The 14,982-nt window shown below is 40.7% G+C and overlaps 1 long non-coding RNA gene across 1 annotated transcript in view; it reads left to right on the top strand.

The window, feature by feature from the left end:
• Positions 1–13,599, top strand: part of LOC137777834 (uncharacterized) — a 30,810-nt gene extending 17,211 nt beyond the window's left edge. Inside the window, exon 3 of the long non-coding RNA XR_011076646.1 lies at positions 13,115–13,599. This is a non-coding gene — a long non-coding RNA (uncharacterized lncRNA). The remainder of the gene's footprint in view (positions 1–13,114) is intronic.
• Positions 13,600–14,982: the final 1,383 nt, after the last annotated feature.

Raw genomic sequence — 14,982 nt, forward strand, 5'->3', positions numbered from 1 at the left:
CACAATTTAACTCCCTCTTAATTTTGTGACCACTGAGAATGTTCCCTACTTTCTTGTGAGCTTAGCTTTCCAATTAACAGAAAGCTTAATTTATTTTACCAGCATTTTAAGGTGTTTTGAAAGAAACAGAAGTGAATACATTTATGGAATATATTCATATACATGAAGAAAAATATATTCTAGAACATATTGAATACAAATGTTTTAAATTAGAATATGTGACAGTAATATCTTGAAGACTATCCTGAATAACACATATTCCCTGTGATACTCATAAAAAATACCTTAATATTCATTGGATATTTTCAAGAGTAGTCTTAAGTTTTTTGGTAAATCACACATGTGGCAAATTGGGAGTAGCTTGGACATTGAACTAACTGATCCTTCTGTGAACTGGCCTTTAGGGATCTGGGCTGCTTCCAATCAGCTTCCAGTACTTTTTTAAAGTACAGGTCAGTTCAGTACACTGCACTTGTTTTTCAGTAAAATGTTGACACGTGCCTGCTCAGAATAAATTAACTTGACTATATCAACTGACTTACTTGGTGGAAAAAGGCAATTCACAAACCAGTTCCTATGCTGACTTTTCTCCTGTCTTCCCCCCAGATTCCCACCATTATGGTTTAATCTTCTCTAAGTAACATTAATAATTATTTTCTTTTCTCCACCCAATATCTCACACAGTTTTAATAACAATAAATGAAGGGATAGACTAGTGAATGAAGCAGTTAATCAAATTTTTTTCCTATCTACTTAGTATTTTTTTCCTTCCAGTTTTATTGAGATATAATTGACATAGAGCACTGTATAAGTTTAAGGTGTACAGCATAATGATTTGGCTTACATATACCATGAAATGATTATCACTATAACTTTAGAGAACATACATCACCTCATATAGATACAAAATTAAAGAAATAAAAAATGTTTCTTCTTGTGATGAGAACTCTTAACAACTTGTCACATATAACATACAGCAGTTGTACATCACGTTGTACATTACATCCCCAGTACTTATTTATCTTATAACTGGAAGTTTGTACCTTTTGATAATCAATTTTAAAAGAATGGTAAACTTTTAAAATTTTATTTATCATAGTGACACCTGTTGACCTATACCTGAAATTCTGATTATTATAAATATACTGAAGGATGCAATGATAGAAATAGAGAAAAGAAGGACGAGGCAAGAGAAGCATTTTAAAATGTATTAAATTGAGTATTGTACCTCGTTAAAAAAAAAAAAAAGACATTGTAGGAATTGAATATTGAAAGCCAAAAGAGCTGAACTGTAGGACACAGACAATATTAAAATTGAGTTCAGAGATGAATGAAAGTGAATTCTAAAACCCAGGTGGGAGGGGAAGGCTTTACAGAGCAGGTGAGTGTTGAGCTGGATCCCCTGGGTATTGATTCAGGAAACTAGGGTCCTTACAAGCCATTGGCTAAACAAACCCAATAAACTATAGATTACAGCCTGACTATTCACATTATAAAAGTCTCTTCATATAGAGGGCATTTTCTATGATGATCATTTCTGCTTTTCTAATAATATTTAATTTTACAAAACTTCAATTGATATGTTACTTTCCAGAATCACAGCCGCTGCATGAGCAGAGGTAGTTATTTGTTCTGGAGTTTTCCCAGCCACAGTGTTTACTCCAAGCATTAGCTCAAACCCTCTGCTTAGTCATCAGTTGGTTCACTATTCTTTGTAAGTAATTAGGATAAGTGTTCTCAGGGTCAACAGTACACTCACACCACCCTTGACATGGATGAAAAGAATGTGTTAAAATTAAAGGGACTTCTTTCGACAGAGCATTCTTTTTCAGAAAAGGGTAAAGGTTTGAATCCTTCTGATCCTTCTGGAAGAATGTTAGATTTTAGGGGCTGCCTTACATCCAAAGAACCATGCAGAGTGTTTACATGAACCTCTCTATACTGATTGATGGCTCATCCTTTACTGTTTGGAGGTAGAGTGGGGGAAGAGGAGATTAAAGCAGGTCCATTTTAGATGCCATCCTTTGGGTTTATTACCAGAATTGCCAACAGGATTTTAATAAACAACTTTCTCCCATCCAAGTTTAAGGAGAGAGTTCATTGTAAAATGCTATTGTGTACTTTGTCTTATTTTTCTTGGAAGCTCCTTATAAACTTGCTCCATATCTGCTCAAAATGCTTCAAGAAATGCTCACGGGCTTCCCTGGTGGTGCAGTGGTTAAGAATCTGCCTGCCAATGCAGGGGACATGGGTTCGTGCCCTGGTCTGGGAAGATCCCACGTGCCGCGGAGCAGCTAAGCCCGTGTGCCACAACTACTGAGCCTGCGCTCTAGAGCCTGTGAGCCACAACTACTGAGCCCGTGTGCCACAACTACTGAGCCTGTGCTCTAGATTCCATGCTCCGCAACAAGAGAAGCCACCGCAATGAGAAGCCTGTGCATTGCAACGAAGAGTATAGCACCTGCTCTCCGCAACTAGAGGAAGCCCACGCACAGCAACGAAGACCCAATGCAGCCAAAAATATAAAAATATAAAAACATAAAGAAATGCTCACATACTTTTTATCCTTTGTGATCAAAACCTTTCCTCTGGTGTTCTGAGTGGCTTGGCGAGGCCAATCCAGAGTCTATCAGAGGTATGTATTATCTACACCTGCAACCTATGATGGACGGAGACCACATCTATGTAAATACTGGGGACGGGACTTCCCTGTTGGCGCAGTGAATAAGACTCCACGCTCCCAATGCAGGGAGCCTGGATTCGATCCCTGGTCAGTAAACTAGATGCCACGTGCATGCTGCAACTAAAAGTTTGCATGCCACAACTAAGGAGCCCAGGTGCCGCAATTAAGGAGCCCGCCTGCTGCAACTAAGGAGCCAGCAAGCCGTAACTAAGGAGACAGCAAGCTGTAACTAAGGAGCCTTCCAGCTGCAGCAACTTAACACCAGCACAACTAAATAAATAAATAAATACTGGGGACACAAGAAAGTGTGAGCCTGGAGCAGAGCTGAAGGCACTGCAGTCTTCCTGTGGACTGGACAGCAGACGGCTGGGCAGCCCCTGGCTCGCAGAGTCAGGCAGGGTGGCTGCAGCTCCAAGGTTGGAGCCCCAGCTGCAGGAGGGAGAGGTCCCTGTGTCAGGGGGAACAGCTCCTCTACTCTGCCTATCTTCCTCTCCCTGCTGACTCAGCCGGGTTTGGGCTTGCCCAGGGCTCAATTCATTACCTCCTTATCGTTACAACTTTAGTTCCACAGTTTACAAGCAAATTCTTTCTGGGTTTCTTAGCTGAAATCCCTGGGAAGAAGAATCTGGTTGAGGCCATTTTTTGTGTCAAGCCATCCATAACAGCTAATTGGTCCATGAGTGGCCTGGCTTCCCTTGGAGCAGGAGCCCCCTCTTCTGTCTTGTGGTCACTCGTATCTAAACTCACAAGGTTCCCTGGCATGGAATGACCTGCTTAGGCATAGTTTGGGGCTATGAATGAGTGGGGCAGATTCTCCTAGAAGGGAGGAGAGTGACTGATCAGGCCTGAAGCAGCCCTGATGGTGGCCTCTCAAAGTCCCTTGGGGAAGTGTCTCCTTCAGCCTTTACTCCTGTCAGGGCCCACCTATACCCTGGGGCCTGGGGAAGGAACAGGCATCTCACAGTCCGATCTGGAGCCCACTTGTTTTAGCCTGGATTCTTTAAAAACTGAGCCTGGGGCAAAACTTAACTAAGATTTTATTGGGAAATCAAAATGGAAACTTGGGCAAAGAGAGCGTATTGCCTTAATAACTAGCATGTGTCATAACCTAATGCAAAATTTGCTCAACATTGTTACAAATCAAAGAAAGGCTTAATTCTTTTTAAATCTTTTTTTTTTTTTTTTAATTTTTATTTATTTATTTATGGCTGTGTTGGGTCTTCGTTTCTGTGCGAGGGCTTTCTCTAGTTGTGGCAAGTGGGGGCCACTCTTCATCACGGTGCGCGGGCCTCTCGCTATCGCGGCCTCTCTTGTTGCGGAGCACAGGCTCCAGACGCGCAGGCTCAGTAATTGTGGCTCACGGGCCTAGTTGCTCCGCGGCATGTGGGATCTTCCCAGACCAGGGCTTGAACCCGTGTCGCCTGCATTGGCAGGCAGATTCTCAACCACTGCGCCACCAGGGAAGCCCGAAAGGCTTAATTCTTAATTTTGGCTTATTAGACTGGCAAAAATGTAAATATCCAGTGTTAGGAGGGTATAGGGAAAATGTAAGAGAGGGTGTACTCTCACAATGGAAATGCTTACTAAAAGCCTTAAAAAGGTGCATACTGTCCGACCCAGCAATTTCATTTGTAGTAGGGATTTGAAAATTTACATGATACTCCCTAGTGTGAAACACAAATGCAGCCCTTTGGCTTTCTACAACTGATCTTATTTCCTCTAAAGCAACTATCTTGATGGAAAGTGAGAGAAAACTAAATTTAGTCCACTCCACTAAATCACAGTTTAATTAAATAATGTAAGCTGTCCATTTAGATCCTCAGTCTATCCAGGGAATTGCTCAGTCTCTTACCTTTTCTCTCTTCTCCTATTCCACTCCAAGATACTTTTAGGTATATAGGTGATGGGAGGGCTTACATATCCTTATAGTGGAAGGGAAAAGGCTCCTTGGAGTTCATGTATGTTACAATCCCATTTTAGTTATTAACAAAGAGTGCAAGTGTGTCAAAGAAAAACAGTGTAAAGCTACATAGCAAAATCCTACCTTTGAGTTATCTCTGGGAGGTGGGATTGCCCTGGGTCACTACATTCTTTTACATTTACATATTAGTTCAATTTTATAAGAAGCATACATTAATTTTATAATCAGAAAAAATAATGATATTTTTGTTGCAATAAAAAACAAATAAGTACAACGAAGGATGTTAAGTGGGAAATTTTCATTGAAATGCCAAGATATGATAGTTACTGATCATCAAAGGTGTGAGTTGACCACAAAGATGCAGATCTTCAAAGGAAATTTTCAAAATCTGGTTACCTGTCTCTTGGTCCTCTCATCTAGGGAATCCCTCACCCAGAAAGATGATATAGGAGAGTCAGAAGAAGAGAAGGTTGCAGGGGGGCAGATTTTGAGGGGAGGATTTTTTTGGGAAAATCTAAGGAGTCACCTGCTCCCTCCACTCCAGTCTAGCGAGAGAGGCCTCAAGGAGACTGACCACTGCAGGAGCTTGATGTGGCCTCTGCCGCCACTGGCTGGCTCTGGAAAGCTAAGCAGCCTTGGCAGACAGAAGAGGATCTGGGCATGAACTGCTCTACCCTCAGAGTACAGGTCAAAGGAGACAAGAATTCTGGGGACCAGATGAGGAGGGGGCAGAGGCAAGGTCCACCTGGGGTGAAGCCTGACCAAGAGGGTGGCCAGTCTCTCAAAAGAGACTCAGCCATTAGAGGCCGGGAGGCAACTGCTGCAGCAGAGGCTGTGGGAAGCAGAGGAGCAGGAGGAGAGGGAGCTGGGTCTGAGGAACCCAGAAGGGGAATCTCCCAGGAGTCTCCCATGAAAGCCCCTAGGAGTCAGCTTTAAACATCTGCCAGGAATCTATGGGTCCTCAGGTGTAGAACTTATAAATCCATTCTACCAGGAACTTTCCTATCCCCCTTCCCTCTGCTCCTTTTCCAACTTCAACCTTAAAGGTCAGAAGCAGCAGCAAGATGAGGAGGAAGAGAGTACGAAAGAGAAGAAACTGAACACAGCCTCCTCCAAGGCTGCAGACCACCCACCTGCCATTGACCCTAGCTTTGTGGGAGTGGGAGAGAAATATTATCTTTGAATGAGGATTTAAACATTGATTAATTAAGTCTGCATTTGTGACTTAAAGTGACCCCTGGACTTTTACCTAAGGATGCACAGAAAAATTTATGAGCTTGACAGGATTTTTACACGTGGCCAGGAAAAGACCATCCTAACCCCCACTGGAAGTGATTAGAAAGCCATGGAAGGGGACTTCCCTGGTGGCGCAGTGGTTAAGAATCTGCCTGCCAATGCAGGGGACACGCGTTCAATCCCTGGTCCGGGAAGATCCCACATGCCGCAGGGCAACTAAGCCCATGAGCCACAACTACTGAGCCTACGTGCTGCAACTACTGAAGCCCACACACCTAGAGCCCATGCTCTGCAACAAGAGAAGGCACCGCAATGAGAAGCCCGTAGACCACAACGAAGAGTAGCCCCCGCTTGCTGCAATTAGAGAAAAGCCCGCGCACAGCAACAAAGACCCAATGAAGCCAAAATAAATAAATTAATTAATTTTTTAAAATGTAGACACAAACTTTAAAAAAAAAAAAAGCCATGGAAGGGATGGACTTGGAGGGTATTATTATGCTAAGTGAAATAAGTCAGACAGAGAAAGACAAATACTGAATGATATCACTTATATGTGAAATCTAAAAAATAAACTAGTGAATATAACAAAGAAGAAGCAGACTCACAGATATAGAGAACAAGCTAGTGGTTACCAGTTGGGAGAGGGAAGGAGGGAGGGACAAGATAGGGTTAGAGGATTAAGAGATACAAACTATTATGTATAAAATAAATAAGCTACAAGGATATATAGTACAACACAGGGAATATAGCCAATATTTTATAATAACTATAAATGGAATATAACCTTTAAAAATTGTGAATCACTATGTTGTACACCTGAAACATATAATATTGTACGTCAACTATACCTCAAATTTTTAAAAAGTCAACGGAGGACAAAAATAAAGTGGCTTTGACGAATACAACCCACAAGTCCTGTGTGTTCAACATACTGGTTGTACAAGATTCCTTTCTTAGAAACCACTCTGCCTTGAGTTGCTAGATACACTGAAACAGTACCACTTAGATGTCAGCAAGAGCCCCTCATTCTTTGGAGGTCTGGTGATTCCACAGCCTGGAAAACTTTGATCTTGTCCAATAATTTCTCTTCATTCCCAGAAATTTACTCACCTGAGGTGCCCCTAGCCTCTTATTTCTGTGTCTATTTTGCTTTCCACTCTTTCGTCTCATCAGTCTGGATGCAGAAATAGCAGCTCTTAGCATTCCCTCCATAGAAGAATCTCCTCACACAAAGAGCAGCTGTGAGTAGTGGAGACTTAACTGAAGTTTTTCCATCTCCTGAAAGTGGGGCAGTGTTTGATGGTCAAGGAGGTTTCTTTAGTAAAAGTTCAGTTGAGTTCCACAACATTTATTGAGTGACGGCTATTACCAGGTACTGTGATAAATGCTGGAGACACAGAGTAAATGATATTCTCTATCCTCAAGATACTTATAGTCTAGCTGGAGAGAGAATGTAAGAGAACATGATAAATGCCTGTTAGAGCCCAGGTTGCCATGGCAGCACACAGTGGCGGGGGGCAGGGCATGTAAACAAGCCTAAGGTGATTATGGGGGAAGTCAAGGAAGATGTCCCTCTGTGATAGAATAGAAGAGTGATAAAATAGCAGACTGGAAAGAGAATCAAATAAAAATTTGAGAACAAAAAAATACAATAAGAGATGTTAAAAACTCAAGGGATGGGTTCAACAACAGTTTAGACACATGAGAAGAAAGAGTCAATGAATCAGAAAACATGGTAGAGGAAACTATCTAGAATGAAGTAAAGAGAGACAACAAGAGAGGAAATACAAAAGCAAGGGTAAGAGACACAGAATACAGTGAGAAGGTCTTACTTATACCTACTTGGAGTCTACTTGGAGCTGAGAATGAGCAGAGACAGTATTTGAAGATAATAACTAAGAATTTTCCAGAACTGATAAAAGACTTCAAGCTCAGAATCAAGAAGAGCAACAAATTCCAAGATAATTTAATTAAATCTATTCTTGGAACATTAAAATAAATCTGCAAAAAACAAAACAAAAAAATATTAAAGATAAGCAGAAGAGAAAAAATATTATTTTCAAAGGAGCAACAGACAGCTGACTTCTCAACAGCAACAAGGGAAGCCAGAGAACAGTGTAATATTGTCTAAGTGATAAAAGAAAATTGCTAGTCCAAAATTCTATATCCAGCTAAACTATCCTTCAAGAATAAACATGAAAAAGTTAAAAAAAAAAAAAAAGAATAAAGAGGAGAAGACTTTTTTTTTTTTTTTTGGCCACACCATGCGGCATGTGGGATCTCAGTTCCCTGACCAGGGATTGAACCTGTGGAAGTGCAGAGTCTTAACCACTGGACCACCAGGGAAGTCTGAGAAGACATTTTTAGACAAAAACTGAGTGATTTATCGACTAGCAGAAACACTCTATTAATTTCCTTTTCTGCATAACAAATTACTACAAACTTAGCAGCTTAAAACAACACCCACTTATTATCTCACAGTTCAGGGAGAAGTCCAGGATCAACTAGGTTCTCTGCTCAAAGTATCACAAGGCTGAAATCAAAATGTTGGCCAGGGCTAGGGTCTCATCTGAGGGTCAAAGTCCTCTTCCCAAGATCACGTTGTTGAAAGTGAGGTCTAAAAAAAGTCTGAGATTTGAGAGTATACAAATCATATTCTCTGATACAATGCAATTACACTAGAAAAAAAATTTTTTTAACTCCACATTTACTTGAAAATTAAGAAATACTTCTTAATAACACATAGCTCAAGTAAGGTATCACAAAGGAAATTAGAAAATATTTTGAACTGAATGTTAACAAAATTTCTATGTATAAATACTTTGTGGGATACAGCTGATAAGGGGAAATTTATAGCCTTAAATACATATATTAGAAAATAAGAAAGGTTAAAAATTAATGGGCTAAGATTCTACTTCAAAAAGTTAGAAAATAAGACATGGGATACTATATTATTATTCACAAAGATTCACTCCCTTTCTCTGGGCACTGGCATCAGGTTTAGCTGTATTTCCTGCTCCAGTCAATGGAATGTGTACAGAAGTGTTACATGTCACATCTAGGCAGAATTTTTACATACGGTTCACCATCTTGTCTCTTCCCTCTGCCATAATGATTGTCAATGCTCTAGACAGTGGCTGTTCTGCCAGCTTGAGCCACAAAGTGAAGACAATGTGGAAAAGAACCCAGCTAACCTGGATGGAACAGGCAGCATGAGTGAGAAATAAACTATGTTTTGAAAGCCCTGAGAGTTGGGGGTGATTATTTGTTACTGCAGCCTAACTTAGCCAATCCCAACTCTTACAGAAGTACAAAAGAAACCCGAATACAGTAAAATAAATGAAATAATAAGGATAACAGCAAAAATCAGTGAAATGGAAAATAACATGCCATAGAGAGGATCAACAAAATCAGAAGTTGGTTCTTTGAAAAGACCAATAAAATTTACAAATCCTTGCAAATTATCAAGAAAAATAAAAAAAGAAAACACAAATAATCAACGCCAGGAATGAAAAGCAGATATCATTATAAATTCTATAAACATGAAAAAGATAAGAGGATTTTTATGAATAACTTTAAGTCTAAAATGTGAAAGACTAGATGAAATGAATATATTTCATAGAAAAATACAACTTATTAAATATTGATCAAAGAAGAAATAGAAATTTGAAGTCCTATAATTTTTAAATAAATTGAATCAGTATTTATAAACCTCCCCATAAATAGCTAAGGGAAAAATAATGCTTACCATATACAGACTCTTTGGGGAATACAAGAAAATGGCATACCCTCCAATTAATTTATAAGGCTAGTATAACTCTGATACCAAAGCCAATGAAGATTGTTCCATAAGAGAAAAATTAGCCAAATCTCACTCAGGAACATGGATACAAAAATCTTAACCAAAATATAGTATTAGACAATCAAATCAAACTATATATATAAAAAGGAGGGGCTTCCCTGGTGGCGCAGTGGTTGAGAATCTGCCTGCCAATGCGGGGGACACAGGTTCGAGCCCTGGTCTGGGAAGATCCCACATGCCGCGGAGCAACGGGGCCCGTGAGCCACAACTGCTGAGCCTGCGCCTCTGGAGCCTGTGCTCGGCAACAAGAGAGGCCGCGATAGTGAGAGGCCCGCGCACCGCGATGAAGAGTGGGCCCCGCTTGCCACAACTAGAGAAAGCCCTCGCACAGAAACGAAGACCCAGCACAGCAAAAAAAATTAATTAATTAATTAATTAATAATAATAATAATAATAATACTCCCTTACTCAACCTGATGTGGTCTCTCCCCACTTGGAACACTTACCCATTAAAAAAAAAAAAAAAAGGAAAATACAACCAATGTCAGAGACAGAATGGCCCCAAAGATGTTCACATCCTTATCCTCAAAACCTGTGAATATCATCTTACATGGCAAAAGGGACTTTGTAGATGTGATTAAATTAAGGGCCATGAGCTGGGCAGGTTATCTTGTAGTATCCCTGTGGGCCCAATGTAATCACAGGAGTCCTTATAAGAGGAAGGCAGGAGGATCAGAGTCTGAGAGAAGATGTGACCGTGGAAGCACAGATTGGAGTGATGAGCTTTGAAAATGGAGAAAGGGGTCACCAGCCATGGAATGCAGCTGGCCTCTAGAAGCTGCTAAAGATAAGGAAAGATTTTCTCCCCTTGAACCTCCAGAAGTGCAGCTCTAAGCCAACACCTTGATTTAGCACCTAAGACCCACTCTGGCCTTCTGACCTCAAGAATTGTAAGATAACAAATGTGCTAGTTTTAAGCCACTATGTGTTTGGTAATTTGTTAAAGAAGCAATAGGAAGCGAATACAACTAGATTGAACTTATTCTAGAAATGCAAGGATGGTTTAACATTTGCAAATCAAAGAATTTCACCATATTAATAAATTTAAAGGAGAAAAATTATGACTATCTCAAAAAATGTAAAAAAAGTATTTGTAAAAATCAACTTAAATCATAATTTTTTAAAAAATTCTTTTAACTAGGAATAGAAGGAACTTCCTAAATCTAATAAAGGATATCAGAAAGCAACGGAGGGGCTTCCCTGGTGGTGCAGTGGTTAAGAATCTGCCTGCCAATGCAGGGTACACGGGTTCGAGCCCTGGTCTGGGAAGATCCCACATGCCGCGGAGCGGCTAGGTCCGTGAGCCACGACTACTGAGCCTGCGCGTCTGGAGCCTGTGTTCCGCAATGGCAGAGGCCTCGACAGTGAGAGGCCCGCGCAACGCGATGAAGAGTGGCCGCCGCTCGCCAGAACTGGAGAAAGCCCTCGCACAGAAACAAAGACCCAACACAGCCAAAAATAATAAATAAATAAATTTATTTTAAAAAAAAGAAAAGAAAAGAAAGCAATGGAGTAATTATCATAAAAGCTAGCAGTTACCTTTACGAGGGCTGGGGTTGTGTTTGGGAAGGGATATAAAGGGGGACTTATAGCAAGCTGGTAAAACTCTATTTCTTGACTCTAGTTGGTGGTAAACAAGAGTTTGCTTTAGTCTAGCACAGGGAATATAGTCAATATTTTATTATAACTTTAAATAGAGCATAATTATAAAAATATTGAATCAGTATGTAGTATACCTGAAACTAACATAATATTGTAAATCAACTATACTTCAATTTTTAAAAAAGGTGCTTTATAATAATTATGTTTTATGTACTTTCCTTTAATTGTGTTATTTTTCACAATAAAAAACGTTTTTAAACAGATAGAAAAGAAAGATTTGAAAAGCAGATAGAGCAAAGCTATTGTTTAAGGCCTAAAAGTGCTATAATCACTGAAGGGCAGACACTCAGGTTGGCCTTAGGAGTGGTGGGGCTTAAAATCAGACCAGCTAAGGTGAGCTGAAAAGGCTCTGGTTGCTGGTGGGTGAGGCTGGCTTCTCTCCCCAGGATGGCAGTAACTGGGCAGGGAACCAGTACTGACCAAGGCTAGGAGGAAGGATGGGCCCCCATTCTTGGGAGGGTACCACTGCAGCAGTCCTGCAGATGCCACAAAAGCCACCAAAGAGAAGCAGGAATCACCTGGGAGCCCAGGGAACAGAACAGACAGGCTGATGGGAGGGAGTTTCGTGCATGGAGGGAGGTGCTAGTATCTCAGTCATGAAGTGGGTGGGTGGAGATAGGAGACACTCCAGAGCTCTCATCTCCCAGGCCTAGGAAAACTTTTAATGTTCTAGGATTCTAAAATTAACATAACTGGGGGGAAGGGAATTGGATAAAGGTAGTCAAAAAGTACAAGTTTCCAGTTATAAGATTAATAAGTACTAGGGATGTAATGTATAATATGATAAATATAATTAACACTGCTGTATGCTATATATGAAAGTTGTTAAAAGAGTAAATCCTAAGAGTTCTCATGAGGAAAAAAGTATTTTTTTTCTTTTTCTTTTATTTTGTATCTCTGTGAGATGATGGATTTCATTAAACTTTGCTGTATGTAAGTCAAATCATTATGCTGTACACTTTAACTTATACAGAGCTGTACGTCACTTATGTCTCAATGAAACTGGAAGGAACAAATAAAATAAAATAAAAAACATAACAAATAATTACGAATTACGCACAAGCACAAAGAATTCATGGTTTTGAAACTTGCCTTTGTACGGCCTTTTTCCTTATCTAGTGATCACCCCCAGCTTTTCTGGCAGCTGTCAAAGGGAAAGACTGACCATACAAGCCAGTCCCTGGCAGAATTCATGTCAACGTTCTAGGAGGGCTGGTTGGGCTAGCCAGTCCACAGCACTGATGATTAAGACATGAGTTACATCATGGGCCAGAAATGCTATGAGCCAATAATCATGGTAATAAGTAAAAGTTGGTTTCTGTATGTAAGGATTTGGGCTATGACTACAGAAGACTGGGAAGGCAGTTGTCATTCGGCTCTACATCACATACCCTGATGACCTGGGTGGATGAAGGGACTGTTGACTGTGAACTAAAGGTTTAATTCATATTCAAAGTTAGTATTTAGGGTTCCTGTTGGGAACCCCAAATGGCAAATACAATAGTGTGAAAGAAGAGGCTGGCGAGAACATCTGAAGAGGTGGGAGAACATCTCTTCATCAGGCTCTCTCTCCCTCTGGATGGCCTAACGACTCATGGCCACTGTGATAACCAGTATAAATAGGAGTGATTTGATGGGGGCAAGGGGATGTTGGAATAATCATATATAATACATCTTTGAGTCAGTGCATAGGAAGAACCAAACATCCTGACAGCTTACTGTTGACACTGACATGACTTTTCTATTGCAGGAAACTCTTGCCCGGGATAATAAAGGTTGTAACTATCATTTTTGGCAGAAATTTCAAGAAGAAAAACATTTAAATGAACTTTGCGACTTTTCAATATTTTGCATCCAACCACTCTCTAAGACTCTGAAATCCTTGCCTCAAAACCCGCCCCTTGCCCTAATAATCCTCAAATATTGTATCATGATTCTTGTCCAGTCCCTAATCAAGCCCCCTCACTGGAAGAGCTGCCTTCAAATAGACCCCAACACTTCCTAAATATCCCGACTTTGCCTCCCCATTTTAGATGCTACTCTGGCTCTGCAGAGTAGTTAGTGTTCTCCCTTCCTGCGATGAGAACTCAGCTTTACATTATCACAAAGTTGTTTTGAGGGTATTTTCAGGGAGCCACCATTCAGTTATTGAGGCCCACCGAGATCCAATGGAGACCCCCTTCACCACTGCAGCGCAAGACCCCTGATTCAGAAACAGTGTCCCCTTCTGAGGCCCTCGATCCCCTCAGGGGTCTTTCAGGCTTCACTAGTGAGGGATGTAAGGCTTGTCCTGGGCCCAAGTTCCAATTTCTTATTTTAAGTCTCCTTTTTATTGAGCTCCCCAAATACTGAATCTATTTTGTCTCCTAGCAATAAGGAACCCTTTTCAGGAATCCTTTGATTACCTGACCATATTTGAAAATCTTTTCTCCTTGGTGCATATCCGCCTTATCACTAACCAGGCAACTATTTGTCTATGTCCGTCCTGGTCATTTATTGTTGTGCATATATTAGAATAAAGTTTATGGAGAAGAGGACAGGTGTGGGTCCCAATAAGTCCGTCCCTAAGCCAGCCCAGGGAAAAATTTTGTCTCAGGCCACTGATCAACACCTTATGAGAACTTTCCTCAGACTAGTTTTGTCTGTGAGAGTTTGGATCAGCAGAGATCTCTCCACACTCTTCATCTGCTGAGAACTGTAAGTTCAACAGAGTTGCCATTGGGTAAGGTCTAGCTGTGAGGTTGGGGGTCCCCGAGCCAGAGGATACACAAGCAACTCTCTACTGACATTCCCAGTCTTAGTATAAACCTCAGTCCATGCCTTCCTTGGACCCAACTTCTGCATCTTACCTGTATTGATGCTATTGCCCAAATTTGTGTACTTATCTTTCTAAGTAGCATAATTTCACTAAGGATAATTCAGAATTACAGTGGCCACTATAAGAACTTTTGATATGAACAAAGTTATTCACTTGAGAAGTGCCTTTGAAGGAAAAGGGAACATAATTGCAAACACCCAATGGTCTTCGTTTTTTTATTAGCATGAGGAAGCATCCAAAAGAAATTGGATTCCAAAATTTCCTCCTTAACAGATTCCTTGGCCAAAGCAAAAGAAAAATATGAACAATTTAAAACTATCTGTCTTTTAGATCTCCCACAAATCACAACTCAAACACACTATTCCTCTTCCTCTATCCTACATTCTTCCATCTACTGCTGCCCCATCTCTCCCTCTGACCCCCTCTCCTTCCCTCCTAGCCGGCCAGGTACCCCAAACCTCACTTAACCTCTTTAAGGGAAACCTCCTTCAGCATAGAGAAAAACTCTTATGGTGAATTTTAAGCTCTGGTTCCATTCTCAGCTGAAAGCCATTGCCTAAGACTCTCCAAGGCCTAGATAAGATAGAACATTGCAGAGGAATTTAGAATAGTTTGAGGGACATGTAATCCAGAGTGGCCAGATATACACCAATTAGTGCATATGTTGCAAAAAGTTCGATGAAAAAGTCAGAATGGGAAGACCTCCAATGATGACTTAAAAGACCTTGAATTGTATAGGAAGCTGAAGGGACTTAGAAACACTGCAGATGTCGGTCAAGGACTTTTGGAGGCTATCCTCT

The sequence above is a fragment of the Eschrichtius robustus genome, chromosome 15 (assembly GCF_028021215.1).
Source record: "Eschrichtius robustus isolate mEscRob2 chromosome 15, mEscRob2.pri, whole genome shotgun sequence".
NCBI classification, from domain to species: domain Eukaryota; kingdom Metazoa; phylum Chordata; class Mammalia; order Artiodactyla; family Eschrichtiidae; genus Eschrichtius; species Eschrichtius robustus.